Source organism: Podarcis vaucheri, assembly GCF_965113315.1.
Source record: "Podarcis vaucheri genome assembly, chromosome: 16".
Classification (NCBI taxonomy): Eukaryota; Metazoa; Chordata; class Lepidosauria; order Squamata; family Lacertidae; genus Podarcis; species Podarcis vaucheri.
The window spans coordinates 7,147,676-7,173,873 of NC_138754.1; the positions used below are offsets into that span (position 1 = coordinate 7,147,676).

The 26,198-nt window shown below is 45.0% G+C and overlaps 1 long non-coding RNA gene across 1 annotated transcript in view; it reads left to right on the forward strand.

Annotated features, from left to right (window-relative positions):
• The window catches only part of LOC309520746, a 153,869-nt gene that overhangs the window by 59,154 nt on the left and 68,517 nt on the right, over nucleotides 1-26,198 (forward strand). The gene's annotated exons all lie outside the window — the stretch shown is intronic.

Below are 26,198 nucleotides of genomic sequence, written 5' to 3' on the forward strand. Positions count from 1 at the left end.
TTTGGTCATCAAGTCCACTACCACCATGACTGCTGTCTTCCCCCTGGATTTGGGTAAATCGGTCATAAAATCTATGGATACCACCTCCCATGGCCTTTCCGGGATGCGTAAGGGCTCCAGTAACCCCGCGGGTGGTGCCCTCTCCCCTTTAGCCCTCTGGCAGCGCTCGCACCCCCTTACATATTCTTGAACATCTTCCCTCACTCTTGGCCACCAGAACTGCCTGGTGACTAGTAACATGGTCTTGTGTTGACCAAAATGTCCCGCCGTGGGGTTATCATGGAGTTGTTTGAGTACTTTTCTCCTTAAGTCCCCTTCTGGTATGTACAATGCTCCCTTATAGTACAGCACCCCCTCCTTTTCCTCAAAACCCCCCTGATTTTCTTCTGCGTCTCGTATCTCCCTGATTTTAGTCTGTGCGTACTCGTCGTTCCTCATCAACCCGGTTAGTTCTTGTCTCCCTATCAACACTCCCCCCCACACCCATCGGTCCTCGGGTATCACATGTCGTGCTTCCGGCGCTCCCTCTCCCTCCACGTACTCTGGTTTACGGGAGAGGGCGTCTGCCCTGACATTTTCTTTACCGTGCACATACTGAATTTCAAAGAAGAACTTGGAAAACTCCTGTGCCCATCGCACCTGTCTTTGGTTGAGAACTCGAGCAGTCCTCCAATATTCCAGGTTTTTGTGGTCCGTGCACACCTGGATCTTGTGCTTCGCGCCTATCAGGAAATGTCTCCAACGTCGAAAGGCTTCATGAATTGCCAGTAATTCCCGGTCATACACTGTGTAATTCTGCTCCGACTTGTTCAGCTTCCTAGAAAAAAAAGCACATGGCTTCCACTCGGATCGATTTCCTGGCTGGAGCAGCACGGCTCCGATCGCTCTGTCTGATGCATGTCTCTCCACCCTCATAGGCTTTTGCAGATCCACATGTAAGAGTTGCTTCTCCGAAGCAAACACCCTCTTTAGCTTTTCAAAAGACTCCTGAGCTGCTGCTGTTCATTCGAACTTCTTCTTGCTGCTGAGACAATCAGTTATGGGTGCCGTCAGGTGGGCGAAGTTCTTGATGAACTTTCTATAGAAGTTGCCAAACCCCAGGAACCTCTGCACGTCCTTCCAGGTCTTAGGAGCCTTCCATTCTAGTACTGCCTGCACCTTGCCTGGGTCCATTGCCAGACCTTTGTCTGACAACCTGTAGCCCAGGAACTCCACCTCTCGGGCATCGAATTGGCATTTCTCCAGTTTGACCCACAGCTGATGCTCCTGCAGCCTTTTCAGCACTTCCCTGACATCTTTCACATGCTGCTCCTCGTTCTCTGAGTAGATAAGCACGTCGTCCAGGAAGGCCATGCAATTCTTGTACAGCAGGGACCCCAGCACGTGGTGCATGAATGCTTGAAGTGTGCTGGATCCTGATTGTAATCCGAAGGGCATAACGAGATACTCAAAGGCCCCCAGAGGGGTGAACATTGTGGTTTTCCATTCATCCCCCTCCCTCATCCTTATCAAATTGTACGCCCCTCGAAGGTCCAACTTGGTAAAAACCTTCCCTTTCCTTACCCTGGCCAAAATGTCATCAATCCTGGGCATTGGGAAGGTCACTGGTTCCGACACCCGGTTGACGGACCTGTAATCTACGACTAAGCGGGGTTCCTTGGAGTCTCTTTTGTCCACAAAGAACACTGGACTGCCCCCCACCGCCCTTGATACACGTATAAAGCCCCTCTTCAGATTCTTCTCAATGAACTTCCGCAACTCCTGCATCTCCCTGTCTGACATGGCGTACAGCTTACCCACTGGTAACTGAGCCCCTGGGAGTAGGTTGATCTGACAGTCAAAGGGCCGGTGAGGGGGTAGTCTATCCGCCTCTTTCTCGCTGAAGACTTCTTCCAGGTCTGCATACTGAGGTGGTACTCTCACCTTTTCTCCCACCACCATCCCTGCCACCCTGGCTACTGCCATCCTCGGGGTTTCCCCTTCGTGGCAGTACTCTACGCAGTGAGCTGACCCAAAGGTGACTGTCCGCTGGTGCCACCCCACTAATGGATCGTGCAGTGCCAGCCAGCTCATTCCCAGTATGATTGGTGGCCCTGCTAATGTGGCAACGTGAAAGGCAATTGTCTCAGTGTGTCTGGAGACCCTCATTTTCATGGAAGGGGTCTGGTGGGTCACTTCCCCCCCAAGAGTTCTCTCCCATCAATAGTTGTTACTTGCAGGGGGTGTTCGAGAGGCACCACCTGGAGTTGGTGTTCTAGTGTAAAATCCCTGCTAAAGAAATTGCAAGAGCTGCCAGAATCCAGCAATGACTTCACCTTAATAGGGTGTCCGTTTGGGAGCTCTAGCACCACCTCTATGGCTATGGCTGCCTGGGGGGGGGTCTGGTTTGGGCACCTTCACTGGTTGCTCGCCTGGCTGCTGTGCTCGCTCTCCTGCAGCCAAGCCTTGCCGTTTCCCTGCTCCTGCTCTCCCCCAGCAGCCCCCACCATTCCTTGCCACGCCTTTCTCTGAGGGCAGACTCTGGCAAAATGTCCCAGCTGTAGGCAGAGAAAACACTTCCTGGTCGTTTCCCCCTCTTTCTTGCGGACCTCGCCGGAGTTTGAAACCCCGCACGCGCGCAGTCCTCCAATTTCCATTGGTTCCGCGGGCGGCGCGGGCGGTGCAGGTTGCTCAGGCACGTCTGGAATGCGATTGTCATGCCAACGCTCCGCTCTCCCTTCCCGCCGTTCCAGAGCGCGCGCCTCTTGGCGTACTCCCACAGCAAGCGCCATTTTAGTCAGTTGGTCCATCGATTGCGGGCGGGGCGAGCGGGAAAGTTCATCTTTTACCCAAGGGGATAAGCCCTCCTCAAATAGCATTTGTACTGGTTCGGAACCCAGTTCCCGCCCGAGTTTGTGGATTAGCATTGCAAATCGTGACCAGTACTCTCTCACTGATTGGTTCCCTTGATTGCACATCATCAGCTCTTTGTGTGTCACGCTTTGCTCCACATCACTTGAAAACATGTGGTCCATCGCGCTAAAAAATTTCCTCAAGTCCTTTAAGGCAGCATTCTCCGATGCCATTAAGGGCCTAATCCATTCTCTGCCCCCCCCCTTCCAGGTGCCCTATCACAAAAGCGACCCTTCCCCCATCGTCTTCAAAGTCCCCATATTGCAAGTCCAGCGCATATTGCACTTCTGTCTTAAATGCATTATAGTCTCTGGGGTTGCCTGAAAACTTCTGCACTAGTCCCGGTACCTTCCTTGCAATGGGGGTGGGCTTTCCCCGAGCATCCTGAGTCCTCCTTTCATCCAGCCGCGCCGCTAGTATAGCCAGTTCCTGCTCCAACTCTCTGTTTCTCTCTTCGAGCGTTGGTTCCTTCCTGGCTCCCTCTCCGGCACCTGCTCCTCCAGTCTGACTCATGACGCTGCCTCTGCTGCTCTCCGCACAAGCAACGAAGGACTGACGGATTGCTGTAATGGGAATTGGGGTTGCTTGTGCGTAAACTGCAAACTGCTCCAAGCTAGCCGTGTAGCTAAAACTTTCCCCGGTTGACAGGCCTTGGAACGCGACTGTCTTAGTCACTGGCAGAATCCGTCAGTGGGCGGGACCTAAATTTGCGCCAACATAGGAGTTGTTTGACTCCAAGTCTCCGCCTAGATTCCCTGCGTGGAAGCCTTCTGCGCAGCGTGGGCGTGCCAAGCGGAGGTCCTGTGCTCTCTCCGCTGATTTCACTGGAAGAGTCTCTGAGCCTCCGCTCCGCCTTGCTCTCGGCTTTCCCTTTCTCCCTGGTGTCCCCTGGATTTCTTTCCCCCGTGGGAACCCTCTCTCTCTCCTTGCTAGTTCCCTCCCCTGCATCACTGGAGCGATTTTCCTCTCCTCTTCCCTCTGATGGCAGTTCCCTGACAATACCGTTTGCTTTTGGCTTCCACGCCTTGAGTCAGCATTGCTCTTTCCTAATGGGCACTTGGCAGAAATGCCTAGAAATCTCACAAACATTTTTCTTTCAATGATTAACCCCGCGGGGGAAGAGTGTAATCTCATTCAAGAGTTTATATTTCATTATAGATTATTATAGTCCCGGGTTGGATGCCTTTGTTGGAAGCACATATCCTTAATTACTAATGCCACCATGTTTCAACCCTTATATTATTTGATTATACAAAAGGATGCAAATATGGGTCACACCCAGTGCTTTTTTCTGGGGGGACGCAGGAGGACGCATACCCCTAAACAATTTGCGTTTAAGGTCTACGTTTGGCCTCACTGAGGGGCAGTATTTCAATACGAGTAGGAAAATCAGAGTAGCTCTTGACATTGTTTTAGGGAAAAAAGCACTGGTGACATCCATTGTTTTCAGATTTTACAATGCCCAGTTTTTTAAATCAAAATCTCAATGTTTATGGGGTTTCATTTCCAAAAACAATAAGTATTCTCATCTGCAATGCTCCTTGGAGTTTGCTTGATGTATGCCTCTCTTGATATCTGCTCATGCTTAGCCTGGTATATGTTTTCCATATAAATTATTTCTAAGAGATCACAATTACACAATTACAAAGAAGATGGTAGGCTTGTCCGTTCCCCTATGTTTTCAATGTTTTTGTTAATATAGGCAGTTGGGTTTTTTATCTTGAAAGTCTGAGGAAGAAGGAAAAGAAGGAGGCCTCTCTGTTCATCTCCTTTATCTTCCAGCTCCCTCAAGAGCTAGTGGGAGTCCCCATCTCTCCCCAACAACAACAACAAGAAGAGACACTGAATACATATGCACATTGCGCAGACATGGAATTGGATAGCACTGAGCTGGCAGATACCAGGCGTTCCTCTGCAATGCTTGCCATGATTCATCAATTATTTTGGCTCTGAAACAGTCATGAGAAAAACAATAATGCTACAAACTAATTAAAAATAACACAGAGCCTCCCACAATGAGGTAGAATGTAAAATGTACATGTAACTTGGTTTGGAATGCAAGGCAGCTTCTTGGAGCAGATTCCATGGCAGTTCTGCAGGATTCAGATTGCAGGCACGCTAATGAATGGATTACATTCAAAACAGGATGGATGCAACGCTCATATTCTTTTTTGCACTGTGACCCAAAATGCTGAATAAAGGGGTACATTCAGAAATTCAGTAATAAACTCAAATCCACCATATTCTCTCATCTTGGTAACTGTTAATATAAAGGCCTTGGGCAGAATCCATTAGTATATCTTCCCTAAATGGAGGTGGGTGTGTAGCGGTGACTCACGCCCCCCTTCTCCTAGTGGCGGCGATACTAGGGTTCCCTGTTAAAGGGATTGTTTGAGGGGAGGCTTTGGCCGTACGCCGAGAGGTCATCATTGCTCTCCCCTGTGGTGGCGGCGGCATAACTGCTTGAACATATGTTCTCCAGAGCCAGCCCATCCCCCCCCCACACCCACACTCTGGATAGCCCTGATGTTCCCCACATCCCCGGCGGGGGACTGGGAGGGATTATCATCCAATGCCTGAGCCAAGGTCTACCCACATCTGAAACATAATAAGGTTGCGGCCAATTTTAATCCCATAGCACATTGTCTTGAGTCGCTATTCCATACGGGGGCTACCCAGGGATTTGGGGGACTCTGCCTGTCCACACAATGGCAATCCTCAACCTGTCTAACAACTCTTCCTCTTTCCCATTCACATTGTCATTGCTGACATAGCTCAGATTCCTTTTGTGGGTTGACTCTTTTTCCTCCTCCTTTTCCACCTTCCCTCACAAATGTCCCCCTACTTATCTCTAAACCATCCTGCGTTTTTTGCCTGTATACCTTCACGGTACACTAGTCCCACCAGAAAAGTTCTTCCTGCCGGGATCCAGCCACAATGCTCTAAAATGCTACCCTTACTTACAGAGGACAGTCTCAGCATCCTTATTTACCACACTTCTGGCTCCCTCTCCTCAGCTGTGTGTGGTGTCTCAGCTGCTGAGCAAAGCAGGGAGTGACAGCAAACGTCAGAACCTCTTCACAGTCATGTTGCAAATGTTTGAAATACATGTTTAAGGACCCTCTGATGTTCCACTGTGAGGTCTGATGGCAGTGAGAGAGGCTGGCCAAACATGAAATGATGGTCACTCCTCTGCGTCATGTACTTCACTAGGCACCCAGTTAAAAGTGCTCATCATAGAGCAATGTCCCCAGGCAGAATGAGCAACTCTCTCTGGGCTTCTTCCAATCATTCCTGGCTGAATGAAGCGCAGTCAGGTTTGGAATAGACATCTGAAACACGCATAGAGAGCTGGCCTTTCCCCCCTGTCTCTGGGGTGAATGGAATCTTTCCCTAGCCATGTTCTAGGTCTGCGGGAGAGGGAGAGAGACAGAGAGAGCACCCCTTCTTTCCCCTTGATACCCTTGACCGAAAAACGGTGCACTCCTATCTGGGATGGCCATCCTCTTTCAACGAGCATGCAACTTGGTGTGTGTGTGTGTATTTCCACCCCTTCCCATTGCGAGAATCTCCTGATATGATGTTTTCAGAAAGGAGGGGGAGGAAACTGCTTTTCACTTCTTCCTTCCCTGCCTGACTCCATGGGGAGTCTGAGTGTTATCTATGTAGACATTAGATGGCTGAGTTAGAGCTGTAACACTCATTCAAGCCAGTAGCGCTTCAGTTTTAGCTTGCAGTAGCTATTAGAAATAAAAGAAGTTATGCTTCACAGCTTTCTTCCGTGTTGTTTATACTCTGCTGAGTTTGGTGCTCACAACTCACAGTTGTGTGTCCTGTGCACTTAGACCTGCTTTAGAGGAGTGGAAGGTCTCTAGAAGTACTCCAATCACCTAGCCCAGTTTGGGCAGATCCAGTTGTTGAGCCCAGTCATTGGCATCGGCTCAAAGATGTACTGAAAGGGGGGAGTACATGGACCAATGAGGGAGGGAGGGGACACTTGCCTAGCTAGCCAGATCAGCCGAATCAACCCTGGCGATCAATGGGCAATGGATGCTGCAGGCAGATTGCCCTCACATCCAAATATATAAAATCATAACTCCCTAATACTTATTGCAGTGGTGTTTGCTGCTGCTGAAATAACTAACTATGACATTATATCCCTACATTTCCAATTTATATTATTACATGTGCGGACCTTTTTTATAATATACATGGGGGCTGTTATTTTCAGATGTAGGGCTGTAGCCAGCTAAGTTCTACTCAGTGTAGACCTATTGGAAATAATGTATCTAGGATTGACATGCCCCATGCCTAGGAGTGAAACCTAGGAATGAGTAAAATGAGTAAAAGAAATGAAAAATGAACAGAACCAAAAATATAATTATGATGCAGATAGATAGCGTTTATTGTAGTGGAAAGAGGAGATCATGAAAGCGTTTCTTAGGTGAGCGTCTTCAAATAGGTTGACAATCCTTTCAGCCACAAAAGAGTTAAATGACAAAGGGACAGATGAATTTATAATTGACACAAGGAAAAGGTACACAGGGGAAGGAAGAGATTCTCAGGGAACTGGAAGCATCAGAACTCTTGCAGGCCTGAAGCATATTAAGAGTGCCATCAATGACTGATAGAAAGGAAACAGAAAGGATGTGCTTAAGAGAGACAGAAGGAAAGCTCAAGGAAGCATTGATCAGGGATGTGTAGGCGAGAGTGTCAGAGATGCTGAGCAACCTTTTGATCCAATCCATTCTGGTTTGTCTGGATGGTGGAGGCTCAGCATTCCCGACACCATACAATCATAGAATTGTAGAGTTGGATGGGACCAAAAGGGCCATCAAGTCCAACCCTCTGCAATGCAGGAATCTCAACTACAGCATCCATGACAAATGGCCATTAGACGTTGATCCATGGTGTGCATTTTAGGTACCATTTCCCACACCCCGTTCCTGTGGGGGATCACAATCCCATTCAAAACAGAGACAATCTCATCTTTGTCTCAGCATAGAAACAGTCGCTGGACGAGAAGGGAGATTGTAAGCATAAGAATTTGGTTGCATCAGTGAAGGCAACTGCATTGCTGATGAAGAAGCAGGCATGCCAGCCTGAGTTATCTGGGCAGGGGTGGGGTTGGGGAGAGTCGTGTTTGTTCCCTGTTTCATAACATCAATCTCCATCTCCACCATTATAGTCATCGGCTTAAGTGTTCCGTCGGCTGCCCGCGTCATTACTTCAATAGGAATGCTGCATTTCATAATGGGTGTCATTTCATCTGTAGTCATCGTAGAACAACTGGTGTGAATCTGGGGGGAAATAGCATGAAAGTGTTTAAGATGGTGTACACTAATGTCTACTCGGATTCTGTTTAATTACAAATTTTGCATCAATAAATACTATGAGCAATCTTTTCTGAAAGTGGTGTCCAATTACATCACAGTAAATAGTAAAATTTAGCAAGCAGATAGATTTTTATCAAGGAGATATACAGGCAATAACCAAAAAAAACCTAATCCTCCCAACTTTTCCTCCCTTTTTATGGGGAAAATGAGGTCTTCATTCCTCACACTCCTGTATAGCAACAGCATGAGGCGAGTCAAAACTACAAATTTGAGGAGGGGAGAATACAAGTTCAAAGACTGACTAGTGACCTTAGGTGGTCTTTGGTTACTTTGTTAAAGGCGTAGTCAGATAAAAAAAACTCTCCTGTAAAGTCGTACCTTGGAAGTCAAACAGAATCCATTCCGGAAGTCCATTCGACTTCAGAAACATTCAGAAACCAAAGTGCGCCTTCTGATGGGATGCAGAAAGCTCCTGCACCCGATCGGAAGCCACAGAAGCCACATTGGATGTTCAGCTTCCAAAAATAGTTCACAAACAGTCACTTCCGGGTTTCTGCCTTTCGGGAACCAAAACGTTTGAGAACTATGCTGTTCAAAAACCAAGGTACGACTGTAGTACCCTCAGTATGTGAATAGAGTGAGTCCTCATTCCTCATAATGCACTTTGTGTCTCTGGATTAGACAATCCACTCAGGCTAAAACAAATCCATTACAATATTCCAGCTATGTAAGTATTTTCATATTTCCACTGCGATTCACACCAAATCTCTGAGGCAAATGTGAAAGCTTGCAACTTTCTAATTACCCTGTTCCTCAAAAATAAAAAATAAAAATGTCTAGTACCACCTTAGAGACCATCTAAGTTTGTTCTGGGTATAAGCTTTTGTGTGCATGCACACTTCTTCAGATACTCTGAAACAAAAGTCACCAGACCTTAACAGTGTCTTCGAGAAATTTTACACATCACTTGGGAAGATAGGCGAACTAATATCAGTGTACTGAAAAAAGCAAAGATCAAGAATGTTGAAGCAATGATTCTTCAACTTCATTGGACTATTCATGTTATGTGGATGTCTGATGATCGTCTTCCAAGGCAACTACGGTATTCTGAACTTAAAAAGGGAAATGGAAAAGTGTAATGCTGGTGGTGAACAAAAGAAGTTTATAGATTTGTCTCAAGGCAAATCTTAAAAAATGTAGTATAAACACTGACAACTGGCCTGCGAGCGCTCCAGTTGGAAAACAGCCTTTACCAAAGGTGTCATGGGCTCTGAAGACACTCAAACTCAGGACTCAAGGGAGAAACGTGCTATGAGGAAGGCACCCTTGGCAAATCCACACCGTGATCAAATCCTGCCCAGAAACCAATGTCCCCACTGTGGAAGGACGTGTGGATCCAGAATTGGCCTTCACAGTCACTTAGGGACTCATTGTTAAAACCATGTTTATGGAAGACAATCTTACTCGGTTATGAGTTATTAAAAAAGAAGAATGAAGATATATAGGGTGGACATTTCTCAGGAAGTTAGTAGGAGATGGGTGATTGACTCAATGGCTATGGTAAACCTATTGACGACTGTTAATGACGGCAATTAGTCCCACAGGAAAAAGCAAGGAATAGTATGCAGATGACCAAAAGTAGCTTTAGCTGTTCCTTAAGTTTTCAAAGATCACTGCAGATGGTGACAGCAGTCACAAAATTAAAAGACCCCTCCTCATTGGGAGAAAGGCGATGGCAAACCTAGACAACATCTTAAAAAGCAGAGACATCACCATGCCAACAAAGGTCCGTATAGTAAAAGCCATGGTTTTCCCAGTAGTGATGTATGGAAGTGAGAGCTGGAGCATAAAGAAGGCTGATCGCCGAAGAATTGATGCTTTTGAATTATGGTGCTGGAGGAGACTCTTGAGAGTCCCATGGACTACAAGAAGATCAAAGGTATTCATTCTTAAGGAAATCAGCCCTGAGTGCTCACTGGAAGGACAGATCGTGAAGCTGAGGCTCCAAGACTTTGGCCACCTCATGAGAAGAGAAGACTCCCTGGAAAAGACCCTGATGTTGGGAAAGATTGAGAGCCCAAGAAGAAGGGGACGACAGAGGATGAGATGGTTAGACAGTGTTCTCGAAGCTACAAACATGAGTCTGACCAAACTGCGGGAGGTAGTGGAAGATAGAATTGCCTGGCATGCTCTGGTCCATGGGGTCATGTAGAGTCGGACACGACTAAACAACTATACAACAAAAAAGTTTTCAGAACACAATCCCTAGCGAATCTACTGCAGAGTCACAGAATGCCTCTGTGCCCTTTTCCTATGAAAGCTTTCATTTAAAAACAACTTACCAACAGAAGGAATGGCTGAGCAACCGAAGTCAAGGGAAGCTGGAAGACTCTGGTAAGGAAGACAGAAATGTCTGGAGCATTTATATCGTTTGCTTTTGGCTTCCACGCCTTGAGTCAGCATTGCTCTTTCCTAATGGACACTTGGCAGAAATGCCTAGAATCTCACAAACATTTTTCTTTCAATGATTAACCCCATGGGGGAAGAGTGTGATCTCATTCAAGAGTTTATATTTCATTATAGATTATTATAGTCCCGGGTTGGATGCCTTTGTTGGAAGCACATATCCTTAATTACTAATGCCACCATGTCTCAACCCTTATATTATCTGATTATACAAATGAATGCAAATATGGGTCACATCCATTGTTTTCAGATTTCAAAATGCCAAATTTTTTAAAAAACAAAATCTCAAGGTTTCTGGGGTTTTATTTTCAAAAACAATAAGTATTCTCATCTGCAATGTTCCTTGTATTTTTCTATTTAAGCCATTTTCATTTCAAGTTTGTATTTTTAATCTGCCATTCTGGATTAATTTAAGGAAAAATAATATATATATATATTATTCCTGCTTTAATTATGTGTTTCTTACTCTTCCTCTTCTTCCTGTTTATCAGTGCTATTCTCAGGTAATTCCTCTATCCACCTTTCTGCTCCTGTCATGAGCATGCCTTCTCCTAATTCTTATATTAAATTTTTCATCTGAAATTTCTGCACTTCAGATATATCCCTGCATCATTGTTTCTTGTTTTTATATGTAAAAGAGACTCCTTTCAGGAACTCCGATCTATATGGAATTTGCTTATTTCTCAGAGCATCTGTCAAAAAATTGGAATTAGCTTGGTTTTTTTAGATGTTGGACGGGAATTTCTTTTAGAATAATTTTATTTTTCTCCCCCTCTCTGTAATCTATTCTGATACTCCGTTTGTATTATTTGGTCTCTGATTTTGCGTAAATTAAAAATTACCAGACAGTCTCCTGGTAACTTGTTTTCACCTTTGCAAAGCTTGATTTAATTCAGAAGATTTAATCAATCGAGTTTTCCATCAGTTCGTCCTGCACCTCTATCTAATTAAGCAACTCCTTAATCAATTTGGACCTTATATCTTCCTCTGGTTCTTCCGAAATTCATCTAAGACAGCGAATCATTTCCTTCTGACACATTTCCAAAACCGCAATGGCATCCCAGCCTGATACCTGGGGGACACTACCCTCCGCCACCTCCTCTTTTATTTTTCCTGGCCTTTTCTCAATTCCAACCCTTCTGCCTGAACCCTCTTTACTTTCCTCCTCCAATCCCTGTATCTTGGTTTTTAGCTCCTGTACTGATAGTCCCCGTGCCGTAGTGTTCCCATCCACATTGTCATTGCTGACACAACTCAGATTCCTTTTGTGGGTTGACTCTTTTTCCTCCTCCTCTTCCCCTTTCCCTCACAAATGTCCCCCTAATTATCTCTAAACCATCCTGGGTTATTTGCCTCTATACCTTCACGATGCCCCAGTCCCCCCAGAAAATTTATTCTTGCCAGAATCCAGCCAGAATGCTCTAAAATGCTGCCCTTACTTACACAGGACAATCTCAGCATCCTTATTTACCACACTTCTGGCTACCTCTGCTCAGCTGTGTGTCGTGTCTCAATGCTGAGCAAAGCAGGGAGTGACAGCAAACGTCAGAACCTCTTCACAGTCATGTTGCAAATCTTTGAAATACGTGTTTTTAAGCACTGTAAGGTCTGATGACGCTGAGAGAGGCTGGCTAAACATGAAATGATGATCACTCCTCTGTGTCATGTACTTCACTAGGCACCCAGTTAAAAGCTCTCATCATAGAACAATGTCCTCAGGCAGAATATGCAACTCTCTCTGGGCTTCTTCCTATCATTCCTGGCTGAATGAAGTGCACTATCAGGTTTGGAATGTACATATGACACACTCATAGAGAACTGGCATTTTCCCCTTTCTCTGGAGGGAATGGAATCTTTCCCTAGCCATGTTCTAGGTCTGCGGGAGAGGGAGAGAAACAGAGAGAGCACCCCTTCTTTCCCCTTGATACCCTTGACCGAAGAACGGTGCACTCCTATCTGGGATGGCCATCCTCTTTCAACGAGCATGCAGCTTTGGGTCCGTGTGTGTGTGTGTGGATATTTTCATCCCCTCCCATTGCGAGAATCTCCTGATATGATGTTTTCAGAAACGAGGGGGAGGAAACTGCTCTTCGCTTCTTCCTCTCCTGCCTGACTCTGTGGGGAGTCTGAGTGTTATCTATGTAGAGATTAGATGGCTGAGTGAGAGCTGTAACACTCATTCAAGCCAGTAGCACTTCAGTTTTAGCTTGCAGTAGCTATTAGAAATGAAAGAAGTTATGCTTTACAGCTTTCTTCCGTCTTTTTTATACTCTGCGGAGTTTGGTGCTCACAACTCGCAGTTCTGGGTCCAGTTCACTTAGTCGTGCTTTCCAGGAGTCTAAGGAAACTTTCCTTTACACTTGTTTGCCTTGAACAGCATTTTTTATTTGCAGAACATTCACACAGTTTGGAGTGAGCAATGGTCATTGACGAACCACCACAGGTTTAAAAACGGAATCCCCATCGTGACTGGACTCAGGATAACACCAAAGATAAGGAATACAGATGGGTGAGTCCGGGCAGTAGTTGATTTTATGTAGGGTCCCCACCCGACGGAGAGCGAAAATGGCGCAAGCTCGGGAAATCGCGGGCAGCTAGGAAAGGGGAATAACTCATAACGGCCGAGCTGTGTATGCTCAGAAGGAGGAGGGATATTTTTTCGACCAAACTAAATGAACTAAACGAACTTTCATATATAGAAAGGTTCAAGACTGTTTGCCTGAGTTGGATGTACTTCTGTTAGGAATTTGGTGTGGACCCACGATTGGATTTATGTTTGGACTTTCACCTTGGAACGTTGCTCAAGTTTTCGTGACTTTTTAATGGCAATCTACTAAGCTCATACAGCAGTAAACGTCACTGGGAAAGACTCTAAGAGGATAGGAGGAGCATAGATGGGACAGAGATAAAAAGTTACCACGGTCGCTTTCTGAGGATACTTACTGCCGAGAGCTTGCAATGATCTTTTATCAAGGACATATGAGACTCTATGAATCTATGTAAGAGTGCTATGTGAACGACGTTAAAGACAGATAATCATCTGTATCAGACTTGCCAACACCCCCTACTCTTTAGCGGCTTAGATTGATTACTGTTTACGGTTTATTGTATACTCCTCCCCCCTCTCTCCCTCCCCCCAACCAATCTAGCAGTAGATTTGGCTCTCTTATAGTTACAGTTACGCCTGCCTGCCTGTTTTCTTTACCTGTTTTCTTTACCCAATCTGCAAATTTTATACAACCAATCTACGCTGCTCCCCTTTTCCCTGTTTACCTCCTGAACAATCGGATAAGTAGATTGGCAATTAATATGATATTTTGGTATTTATGCTATATGTTGCTCTGCTAAGTTTCTAATTGTGGAGTGTGAACAGGAATAGGGATGGGATAACAAGATAAGGACTCTCCTGCTGGGCTGAAAGAGGTGGAAAGAGGCTTTAACATAATTGGAATTACCAATTAGGACAATTATTTTAATCTATAGACTGGAACTGTTCTTTTCACCTGGGAATGTGTTAGAACCTCACCCTTACCCCGGTCTCCCTTCAACGCTACTTAAACTAAGGTTAATCAGAGTCTAACAGTAAAGGGTGAAAACCACAACACTCTGGACAAAAGGACGAGGGAGTGGTTTGTTATAGAGTGGTAGCTTTCGACCACACTTTTGGTGTAATCAGTCAGACTATTTGGAAAAGTTGCATAGAGTGGAATAAGGAGATTGCGAGCCCTTAAAGGGAGAGAACTAGCCCCAAAAGAACATAACGAACAACCAGGATTAAAATGCAGGGGAAGAATGGGAAAAGGGGAGGGGGGACCCCAGGTGAAAGGAAAGTATCTAGACAAGAAGAAATTAAAGATTTGGATTTTTTGTGGCTAAAAATCAAGGAGGAACTTAAACAGAATGAAAATCACATAGAAAATAAACTAGAGGAAATGCAGGAGAGGATAGATAAAAGAATAGAGGGAGCAATAGGAGAGCTCGGGAATAAAGTTCAAGAGTTAACGGTTAAAGCAAAGACATTCGAGGAAACTAACAAAAGAATTCAAAAAGACATGAGAGAACAGAAAAGGGAGACAGAGAAAATGAAGGAGGAGATGCGAGAGCTGAATAAATCACAGGAGCATATCTGGGACAATATAGCGATGACCGAAATGCGACAAAGGCAAATGCACCTAAAATTTAGAGGCATAGAAGAAGAAATGAGAGAGAACATTAAAGAAAAAATAATTAAGGAATTAGCAAATTGGTTAGAAGTGAAAGAAGAGGAGGTCGCATACACGATAGAAAACGCCTTTAGGATTAAAATGAGAACATACCAGAACAAGTCTAAGAAACCCATCAGGGACTGCTTAGTAATGTTTAACTCAATAGGAATGAGGAATCTGATACTTAAAACGAGCTATCATAAAAAACTAATAATAGGCGGCAGACCAATAATTGTCCTTAAAGAGATCCCGGTCAGACTACTACGTAAGAGGGAGGGATACAGACATATAATAGGCGTCCTGAGAAGGAATAACATTCAATTTAGATGGGAATTCCCTGAGGGAATTGCTTTTTTCTTCAAGGACAAAAGATTCAAACTGACTAGCCTACTAGAGGTAGAAAAGTTCCTGAGGAGATATGAGAAGGAGCTTAGTAAAAAGGAGGATGGAGTAATAGACAGAAAGGATGCCAGGGAGGGGGGAAGCGAGGGAGGGGGGATGGCGAGGCTGCGAAGAGGGGAGGGGGAGGGAGACGGAGAGGCGGAAGAGGAGGAAGGTGCAGCGGAAGAGGAGGAAACAGAGGAAGAGGAAGAAACAAGGAATTGAAAGTCAGATACAAACGTGACACTTTATTTTAATAATGTCTTTAACTTTTCTAACATGGAATGTTAATGGTTTAAATGAGAAATCAAAAAGAAATAAAATAGAGAAAGTTTTGAGAAACAAAAAATGTGACGTGGTTTGCTGCCAAGAGACCCATGTGGCCAAAAAACACAAACACATACTGATTAATAAAAAGTTGGGAATGGAGTTTATTAATTCAGAGGTGAATAAAAAGAGAGGGTTGGTGATCTATGCTAAAGAGAAATTGGAACCCAAAATAATATGTAAAGATGAGGAGGGGAGGATCTTGGGGATCCAAATTACCCACCAAGGGGAAAGATTTAATGTAGTATCAGTCTATGCCCCCAATACAAACAAAACTGAGTTCTTAAAAAAATTGGAACAAGTACTATTAGAATTAGAAAATTATAAATTAGTCTTACTAGGTGATCTGAATGGAGTCCCTGAACCCGAAATAGACAGAAGTGAAAAAAGAAGGAAAGGGAAGCAAGGGAAACTCCCAAAAACCTTTGATGATCTTCAAGAAAATTTAGACCTAATTGACATCTGGAGGTACAAAAACCCAACAGGAAAACAGTTTACGCATTTCTCTGGAGTACACCAGAGCTGGGGCAGAATAGACCAGATCTGGGTCTCCAGAGAGCTCTCGTTAAGATCGCTGAGATGCGAAATAGAGCCTAGAACATTGTCGGATCACAACCCAATCCTTCTGGAAATAAAGTGCACGCCATTAGGACCATACAGATGGAGAATGAACGATTACTTATTGGAACAGGACGAGATTATTGGTAGGGCAAAGAACATTTTGAAAGAGTATTTTGACCATAACCTGCATAAAGAAACCAAAATTAATGTGGTTTGGGACGCTAGCAAGGCAGTCCTTAGAGGCTTCCTGATTCAACAGAACAAATATAGAAAGAATTTGAGAGAGGCAAAGAAGGAAGAAATAGTTAAGCAATTAAAAGAAGTAGAGGAAAAATTAACAATAAATCCTGGGGATGAGAGGACCAAACAAATTTGTAAATTACTACAAACCCAATACTCAACATTGCTGAACCAAGAAATAGAGTGGGGAATAAAAACGATGAAACAAAAGTATTTTGAATCGGCAAACAAAACCGGTAAGCTGCTAGCGTGGCAACTGAGAAAAAGGAAAAAACAAAAGGTGATTAATAAAATTAAATTGGAAGATCAAATAATAGAGGACCCCAGTGAGATAAAGGGAAAGTTCCTTCAATACTATGAAAGCTTGTACAAAAAGAAGGAGGACGAAGATATAAATGAGATAGGAAGGTATCTGGAAAGGAATGGAGGGGAACAACTGTCAGACGAAGAAAAGACATTCCTAAATGAACCAATAACTGTGGAAGAGGTCAGGGATGTAATCAAGAAAATGAAACCTGGGAAGGCCCCTGGCCCAGACGGCCTTTCTCAAAAATATTATAAAACTCTAGAGGAACATTTGACCCCGGTACTCTGTAATGTAATTAACAACATCCTGCAAGGAGGGGAAATACCTGATTCGTGGAGAGAGGCGCATATCACACTAATACCCAAAGCAGATTCAGATATACTTAATATAAAAAACTACAGACCAATATCACTACTCAATAACGACTATAAGATCTTTGCAGTAATAATGGCGAATAGATTAAAGAAATATTTGAATAGAGCGATCCATAAAGACCAAGCCGGATTCCTGCCCGGTAGGCAGATAAAGGATAACGTAAGACATGTAGTTAATATAATCGAATATTTGGATCTCAGGATTGATATCCCCGCTGCCTTAATTTTTATAGATGCCGAAAAGGCCTTCGATAATGTATCTTGGCAATTCCTCATAAAATGCATGGAGAGGGTAGGTATAAGAGGGCCATTCTTAGAAGGTATCAGGGCGATTTATTCAAACCAAAGAGCGAAACTAATCATCAACAGCAACCTGACAAACTCATTCACAATCACAAAAGGTACAAGGCAGGGGTGTCCATTATCACCCCTGTTATTTATCATGGTCCTGGAAGTTATAATGAACAAGATTAGAGAAACATCGGAAATAAGAGGGATTAAGATAGGTAAAAAAGAATATAAAGTAAAGGCTTATGCCGACGACCTAGTAATATCAATAGAAGAACCTTTAAAAAGGATAAATACAGTTATGGATTTAATGGAGGAATTTGGAAGGTTATCTGGGTTCAAACTAAACAAAATTAAAACAAAAATGCTGATAAAGAACGTAGATGAACAATCAAAAAATAAAATCGAGTTGGAATCCGGGATAAAGATATCGAAAAAGGTCAAGTATTTGGGTATTTGGGTATCCACAAAAAATATAAACTTGGTGGAGGATAATTATAATAGAACCTGGAGAGAATGCAAAAAAGATCTAGACAGCTGGAGCAGACTACACCTCTCATGGGAGGGGAGAATGGCTGCCATCAAAATGAACATCCTCCCAAAAATGATATTCTTATTCCAAAATATTCCAGTAATCAGGGGCACAACAATGTTCAAGGACTGGCAGAGGACCCTATCCAGATTTATCTGGCAGGGTAAAAGGGCCAGAATCAAATACAAGTTGCTCACTGACAGAAGAGATAGAGGTGGGTTCGCGGTTCCGAATCTGCAACTATACTACGAGGCCTCGTGCCTCTGCTGGGTTAAGGAATGGATAGTTTTGGACAATACCGACCTACTGGACTTGGAGGGCTTTGATGCTAGGTTTGGGTGGCATGCATACCTATGGCATGATAAGGGGAGAGTGCACAAAGGATTCTCCAATCACATCATAAGAGGGGCGTTGTTGGAGGTATGGAATAGATGTAAGAATCTGGTAGAAAAAGACACCCCATGGTGGCTGTCACCCATTGACATTTTAGTAATCAAGAAATTAAAAATGGAAGGTAAAAGGTGGACATATGCTGATCTTCTGAGAAGATCCGATAAAGGATGGGAAATCAGACCCTACGAAGAGCTAAAAGATAAACTAACGGGGTGGATACAATTCCACCAAATTAATTCCTTATGGAATGAACATAAAAAAGCCGGAATGAGTAAGAACAAGTCTAAGTTCCAGTTAGAAATAATAGAAGGGAAGTCTAAACTCTTAACCAAAATGTACAACCAACTACTAGATTGGGACACCATGGATGAGGAGGTCAAAGAGGTTATGATCAAGTGGGCCATAGACTTAGGACACCCCCTAGACTATGAAAAATGGGAAAAACTATGGAATAAGGATATGAAATTTTCAGCGTGTGTCGGACTCCGAGAAAACATGGAAAAGATGATGTACCGCTGGTACATCACCCCAACAAAATTAGCTAAAATGTATAAAACCGGAGATAAGACCTGTTGGAAATGCAAAAAGAAAGAGGGAGATTTTCTCCATATGTGGTGGTCCTGCGACGAAGTGAAGAAGTTCTGGGGCTCCGTTTAAGATGAACTAAAAAAGATTCTAAAGTACACCTTCCCTAAAAAATCTGAGGCATTCCTTTTGGGAATGGTGGGGAACGAGATCAAGAAGGACGACCAAACTCTATTTCAGTATGCAACAGTAGCCGCTAGGATACTGCTAGCGCAGAATTGGAAAAAACCCAACATCCCAACAATTAGGGATTGGCAAACCAAGTTAATTGACTATATTGACTTAGCAATGATGACACAGAAGATCAGGCATCAGAAAAACACCAAATTTATTAATGATTGGAATAAATTCTTTTCATACATGGAGACGATATTAGGGAACACCAAAATCACAGTAGGTATAATATAAAAACCGCGAGGTAAAAACGACGATTAGCAAAAGACACTGCTGTACATATTGTTGAGATATAGCTCACGTCGTGGTGGTGGGAAGTCAAATAACGTAACAGATTTGTACAATGATTTTGTATCCAAATAGTTTGGAGTTTGATTTCGGTTTTGTATAATTCTTTTTTCTTTTCTTTTCTTCTTTTGTTTTGTTTTATCGATAATGTATATGTATTTTTAGATGTTGGAATAAAATAAAGGTTTTTAAAATTAAAAAAAGGGAAAAAAAGCAATGGTCATTGATTTCAATAGGTCTCCTCTGATTCTGAGTCTACTTTTTGTTCTCAGTCTGTCTCAGGATATAATGGAAGAGTGCGTCTTTGGGGGTGAAGTCAAACCATTGTAGAGTTACAGTGCCTTCTGTGACTGTAGGAACCAATATGGGAGATACATGTTTTTTGGCAGCTGGGGCAGATGAAGGAGTCTGGTTGTGCTGATGCTTGTGTACCATGGTGTTTTTGTCTTTCTGCGCTTCTCCAGCTGGTCAGTCCTCCTCCAAGTACACACTGAGTCAAGCAGACATGGGCAGGTCAGCGGTTTATGAGTTAGGTATAACTCACCGGATGCAATTTTTTAATGGGTGCAAATTTAGTTCTCATTGTCCTCATTAAGGTGAATGGAAGCTAAGGGGCTTCCGGTGTGTTATGGGTTCCGGAAACATAGACAATGAACACAAACCACCACCTTAAACAACAACAACAACAAATTAATGAAAGACACATCAGTGTTGATCTGACTGGAGTAGAATTAGCTACAGCCAAGGACTATAATATCTGAAATGAGAGGTTGCAAGAGGTTATAATATAGTTACCCGATAATAATATGAGGAGACCCTATAATATGCTTGCAGCCTTAGAAAATAACATAGGCCAATGTAGCTTTGATATGTGCAGCAAAGGTGATACTCAGCTGTGATTCAGACGTGACTTCCTTTTTCTAAGAAACTGGATAAACGCACATGGCACAGGACACCGATCTCATCAGACTCAAGCACCTTCTCTCTGTCTTCTGCTACTGCTCTTGGTAAGTACTTTTCATTCATTCTAATTCTGTATGTGTGGGTGAAATAATGAAATCACTAACCATGATGGCTATTCTCTACTCCCGTGGTTGGAAGCTGCATGCTTCTGAATGCCAATGGCTGGAATCCTCAGGAGGGGAGAGTTGCTCTCCTCCTCTGGTTCTGCTTTTGGGTTTTCCTGAAGATGCATCTAGCTAGTTGGTGATTGTGAGAACAGGGTGTTGGGCAATTTGCTGACCCAGCAGGTTTTTCTTATGTTCCTAAATATCAGATTTTAGGTCGAGTGGTGTGAGCCACATCCTAGTAAGGGGTGGAGGAATATGTTCATTTTTGTTTCCTCTCAGATTCTCTCTCTCTCTCTCTCTCTCCCTGACCTTCCCAATAACTTTAGTTCCTCGCAGTTTCATACAACTGACCTGACATAGCAGGCCCCTTTTATGTCCATCCGTGTTTTGTTTCAGAATGTAAAAATTAGGTAAAATTGCATTTATTTGCAAACTGAAACAAATTTCTTTCTCCATCCCTCGCTAAGAGTAGTTCTGATTCTGCATACCCTCCAAAAAAATTTCCATGAAAATAGGGACATCCAGTGCTTTCTTTCTGTAAAAATAGGTGCCAGGACTCACCATGAAGTTGTTACAGTAAGAGCCACAATTTTTAACAAGAGAGAGAGAGAGATAGAGAGAGAGAGAGCATAATAGTAATAATTTTACTATCTAAATCCTACTTGTCTGACTGGGTTGCCCCAGCCCCTCTAGAAGGATACAAATATATACAGAAGCATAATAAAATATTAAACATTTTAAGAAAACGTCCCCATACAGGGATGCCTTCAGATGCCTTTGTCTTGGGGGCTAATATAACTCCACAGCCTCCAAAATTTCTCAGATGAAAATAGGGACATCCTAAGGAAAAGTGGGACATCAGAAACCAGGATGGCTTCTGTACATCCGGGACTGTCTCTGGAAAATAGGGACACTTGCATGGTCTGCACATGTTTGCAGGCTGAGTGACCCAAAACAGGAAGTGGAAAAGGTATGGTTGACTCGCATCCACAAAGGTGGGTACCAGCTCTTGGTCCATCTTGGTCAGCACTGTGAAAAGGGATGGACACTAACTCTCCAGGCTTTCAGGCAGGAGACTCACCCAGCCCTACCAGGACATGCCAGGGGTTGAACTTGTGACCTCCTTTGTGCAAGGAAGATGCTCTACCACTGAGCTATGGCCTGTCCCTCTTTCTTATCTGATTATTTGCTGTGGTCACCTTTTTTTTTCTTTCCTGCACCCTACATACTTAGATATTGCATCATTCTATGCCATTTGTAAAGTGTCTTTTGTAAGAGATACCTAATGAGAGTCAGGAGAAGAGGTACCCAATGCAGTGTCCATTAAACATCGTGGACTTCAACTCAGATCATTCTGAGACTTTGGCAACATTAGCTGGGGCTGGTGGGAGTTGCATGCCAACAACATCTAGAGGACACCATGTGGGTCACTCCTAATATAGGGCATCTCATCCACAAAGGCAGGTACCAGCTCTTCCACAAAGCACTAGCCTCTGTAATTTCCCTTTTGCCATGGCCTCTCCCCTCTGCTTCAACATCCCTCATTGTTGCACAAGTCTCCAAGGGTGGACTTCAGCATCCCCTTCCTCAGCTGATTTCTTCCACTAACTCTTGCCTGTCACTTGTCATTTCAGACCCAGCTCCATCACTCCAAGATGTCTTGCCAGCCCTGCTGCGTCTCATCCTGTGCCCCATCTTGTGTCAGCTACCCGGTCAGTGGTCTGGGCTCACTGTGTTCACCTTGTGGGGGCTTGTCGTCCTACGGGGGCGGAGTGTCATCGAGTAGCCTCGGTATAACATCTGGAGCCAATGTTGGCTGCGTCAATCAATTACCACCATGTGAAGTAGTCATCCAGCCGCCTCCCGCGTGTGTGGTAATCCCAGAAGCAGTCCTTGCCGCCACTTGCGAGCCACTTAGCTTGAAAACACGTAAAAGTGCAAGTAGATAAATAGGTACCGCTCCAGGGGGAAGGTAAACAGCGTTTTTGTGCACCGCTCTGATTTTGCCAGAAGTGGCTTAGTCATGCTGGCCACATGACCCAGAAAAACGGTCTGCGGACAAATGCCAGCTCCCTCCGCCAGTAAAATCAGATGAGTGCGGCAAACCCAGAGTCGTCCGGACTGGACTTAACTGTCAGGAGTCCTTTACCTTTTTAACCTTTTAAGACTGCAGACTGTCCTGTTCCCAGCAGGAGGTGCTGAAATGCAGAACATGAGTCCAGGCTGTGATTTGAACCAAGGCGAACTCTCAATGGGGTGTAGTTGTCTGCAGGCAACCAAGCCCAACAGGCTAGGCGTTTGATCAGCAAATGTCTCTTTCTCTTTTTCTCATGTGCAGCCATAAGACCATGGGTAGGCAAACTAAGGCCCGGGGGCCGGATCCAGCCCAATCATCTTCTAAATCTGGCCCGTGAATGGTCCGGGAATCAGCATGTTTTTACATGAGTAGAATGTGTCCTTTTATTTCAAATGCATCTCTGGGTTATTTGTGGGGCATAGGAATTCATTCATTATTATTTTTCAAAATATAGTCCGGCCCCCCACAAGGTCTGAGGGATAGTGGAGCGGCCCCCTGCTGAAAAAGTTTGCTGACCCCTGCATAAGACCAAGAAGGGAGGGATGACTCAAGATGGTTGATATACTGAACTGCCCAGTAGAAAGAACTATCAGTTCATCACCCACTTCCAGTAGAGCACTAATAATATCTGCATCATTGCCATTAGTGAAAACCTCAGATGGGAGTTATTTGAGGAAATGGTTTTTTGTGGTTTCCCTATCAGCTGCCCCCTCTTAAACTAAATTCCATTTGTAAGCTTCTGGAAATGGGCATCAATCTCATAGCAGCCTTATCCAGTCCTTCTCTTGATTCTTTCTGTACAGTGTTCTCTCTTGCTTCCTCTTCTTTTGCAGGTTAACCTTTTCTCCACAGGTACGCAGGCGCTGCTATGTCATGGTCACTGTTGAAAGGGATTCTCCTGCATTGGCAGGTATGCCTTTCCTGTAGCAAAACCTCACAACTTTGGTGGTATCAGGCCTTGGCCAGAATCCTTTAGTCAATCTTCCCTAAATGGGGGTGGGGTGTAATGATGACTCACGCCCCCCCATCCCTTTGCTGCGGCGATACCAGGGTTCCCTGTTAAAGGGGTTGTTTTGAGGGGAGGCTTTGGCCGTACACCTAGAGGCCGGTAGGCAGCGGCAGGGGGGCAATTCCACCCCCCGCCCTCCGCTGAAAAAAGGACTAGGCCACGTTTTGCGGCCTAGTAGGGCCCGCGTCGCCCTCCTTGGCAGCATGGCTCCTGAATAGGCCGCTAGGTCGGCCTACCAGACTTTTGTGATGGCCAGCGGTGATGTGGACCCCGGCTGCGCCACAGCCCGGTGCCCCTTTCTACCCAGGCGGGTGGAGCTCCAGGAAGGCCGCAGCCGTGGACTGCTTGCTTTTACGGCGGGGGGGGGGCCACCGGGAAGGTGGCGTGGGCCCGACTAGGCCGCAAAACACGGCCTATTCACTTTTCTCAGTGTCGGGGGGGTATATTCCCCCCCACAGCTGCCTGCCGGCCCAGGAGGGCGGTGTGGGCCGTACTAGGCCGCAAAACGAGGCCTAGTCCCTTTTTTCAGCAGTGTGTGTGTGGGGGGGCGGAATTGCCCCTGCAGGAGGCGCCTGCCGACCCGGGAGGGCGGATGGGCCCGACTAGGCCACAGCCGCGGCCTGCTTGTCTGTTGAGGCTTCTTGTTGAGGTTTGTTGAAGCTGCTGCTGCCGACCCAAGCGGGATGCACAGGCCCCATCTAGGCAGCAGGCACTGCCTGCTTACCTTTGCAGCTCTGGGGGGGATTGCATAGGCCACCTGTTTCAAGTTCATCAGACAGCTCCTCCAGCCCTGATTCGCGCAGAACACGTCACAGGAAGAAGAGGTCTTGCAGATCGAGGAAGCATGGGCGTAAGTGCAAGAGGGACTCTTCAGATTCTACGGCTCTTTCAGGTACGTGTGATTCCTCCTGTGGTGAGTCAGAAGAACGGTGCAAAGTGTACTGGGTTACTACCCACAAGGCCCCTGGCCTGCCTAGTTGGATTTGGGAACGTTGCACCCGGCATCATCGCCGTGCCTTTGGGGCCAAAGAGCCATGTGGGGAATATGGGCTTGATGCGAAAGGGAAGGTGCAGGCGTCAAACGTCAAGACCATGAATCAGCTACCCGGCATCTGAATTAAAAAGAATATACGCAATCGCATTCTAAATGGGGAATTTGTGGACTTGTTGGCCCTCCTCTCCCTGGCTTATTCTTGTATTCATGCTCCCTCCCCATGCGGCGGCACTTGCAGGGCCCGTTAAAGGGCAAAACCGGGAGTCCCTGGCCCTAGAGTGGCAACATGTAGGTCAGACTCCCAGGATGAGGTCAGTGGAAGGGCATGCTGTGTAAGTTTGCACTTTGCAGTCCCCTCTCACTGGGCCTCAACTGCCTGCATATCCTCAGCCAGGCGGGCTGAGAGGGCTACCTGCCAAGGCCTGTGCAAAGTTTCCCACTTCTGAAGTTCAATAACGTTGTGGCCAATTTGAACCCATACTCTGATCTCCTGTGTTATCATTTGGGGAAAGGCGTAGGCACCACAGACAGGGTTTAGCGCGTGTGCCCGGAAACAGAGAGAGCACCCCTTCTTTCCCCTTGATACCCTTGATCCAAGAACGGTGCACTCCTATCTGGGATGGCCATCCTCTTTCACCAAGCATGCAGCTTCAGGGTGTGTGTGGATATTTTCACCCCCTCCCATTGCGAGAATCTCCTGATATGATGTTTTCAGAAAGGAGGGGGAGGAAACTGCTCTTCGCTTCTTCCTCTCCTGCCTGACTCTGTGGGGAGTCTGAGTGTTATCTATGTAGAGATTAGATGGCTGAGTGGGAGCTGTAACACTCATTCAAGCCAGTAGCGCTTCAGATCTCCTCCAGTCACCTAGCCCAGTTGGGGCAGATCCAGTTGTTGAGCCCAGTCATTGGCATGGACTCAAAGGCGTACTGACAGGGGGGTGTACATGGACCGTTGAGGGAGGGAGGAGACACTTGCCTAGCTAGCCAGATCAGCCGAATCAACCCTGGCGATCAATGGGCAATGGAAGTCGCAGCCAGATCACCCTCACATCCAAACATATAAAATCATAACTACCTAATACTTTTTCCCTACATTTCTGATTTATATTATTACATGTGAGGACCATTTTTTATAATATATATGGGGGCTGTTCTTTTTATCTATGTAGAGATTAGATGGCTGAGTGGGAGCTGTAACACTCATTCAGGCCAGTAGCTCTTTAGTTTTAGCTTGAAGTAACTATTACAAATAAAAGAAGTTATGCTTCACAGCTTTCTTCTGTGTTGTTTATACTCTGCTGAGTTTGGTGCGCACCACTCACAGTTGTGGGTCCAGTGCACTTAGATCTGCTTTCCAGGAGTGGAGGGTCTCTGGAAGTACTCCTACTCCAGTCACCTAGCCCAGTCGGGTCAGATCCAGTTTTTGAGCCCAGTCGTTGACATCGACTCAAAGGCGTACTGACAAGGGGGTGCATATGGACCAATGAGGGAGGGAGGGGACACTTGCCTAACTAGCCAGGTCAGCCGAATGAACCCTGGCAATCAATGGGACAATGGATGTTGCAGGCAGATTGCCCTCACATCCAAACATATAAAATCATAACTACCTAATACTTATTGCAGTGGTGTTTGCTGCTGCTGAAATAACTAACTACGGCATTATGTTCCCTACATTTCTGATTTATATTATTACATGTGAG